Source organism: Sinocyclocheilus anshuiensis, unplaced genomic scaffold (assembly GCF_001515605.1).
Source record: "Sinocyclocheilus anshuiensis isolate Anshui unplaced genomic scaffold, SAMN03320099.WGS_v1.1 scaffold997, whole genome shotgun sequence".
Lineage (NCBI taxonomy): Eukaryota > Metazoa > Chordata > Actinopteri > Cypriniformes > Cyprinidae > Sinocyclocheilus > Sinocyclocheilus anshuiensis.
In genome coordinates, this window is record NW_015555715.1 from 2,384,472 (window position 1) to 2,385,316 (window position 845).

General features: G+C 39.8%; 1 protein-coding gene across 1 annotated transcript in view; it reads right to left on the bottom strand.

Annotated features, from left to right (window-relative positions):
• LOC107672222 (multiple epidermal growth factor-like domains protein 11) overlaps positions 1-845 on the bottom strand; it is a 151,542-nt gene that overhangs the window by 108,523 nt on the left and 42,174 nt on the right. The window lies entirely within an intron of this gene.

Below are 845 nucleotides of genomic sequence, written 5' to 3' on the forward strand. Positions count from 1 at the left end.
ATCTTACAACAATCACCGATTGAGCTGATTCTGACGTTAAGTTTGGGTTTTAGGGAGGAACGAATGTGCACTGCTGTGAAGGAAAAGAAGTTGTGCAATACGAAACGCAGCTAGTTTTTAATAGCTTTACCTCATGTCTTCTTTTGTATAATCCTTAGAAGCCAAAATCGAAATAAAAAATTAAATTAGCTTAATAAAACAGCCACAGGCCTAAAGTGTAAGCAGATGTTTGAATGTTTAGTTCTCTCTTCTATCGTAATTAAACAGGGCTATCATGTTGCGCATGCTGAAGCTCCTCCGCGTGAGCACGCGCATTCTCGCTTCTGAATTGCGAATAGCAAAAATGCATCATAGACAAATAAGGGTTGCAATGTAACCAATCACAGACTCAGCTGTTGATTACTGGAACGCAAATGGCCAACCAGAGGTGATTAAGTCAGAATCTACTCACCGTAGTGCTGAAATTGCGTGCTCACGAATCGTCTCATTTTAACACACAAAGTGTAGACATTGTGAAAGATTCATTATGTTTAGCCTAAATAACTGGGATGTTGTGGATCTTAGGAGTGTTACAGCACCATTTAATGTACATTTCTTTGATGTGCTGAAAAAAATCAATATAGATTACTAGGGATGCTCCGATCGATTGGCCGGAGATCGGTATCGGCTGATACTCACATTTTATGACTCGATCGGTACTCACTACACTTGGCCGATCTCACGAACCGATTGCAATTTGATGACGTCAACGCATAAATCGCCGGTGTGCAAATGCTTTGACTTTTTCGAGAAACAATGAAAAATTCGCTATTTGTCGTGTATGTTTTGCATGATGATATGATGAC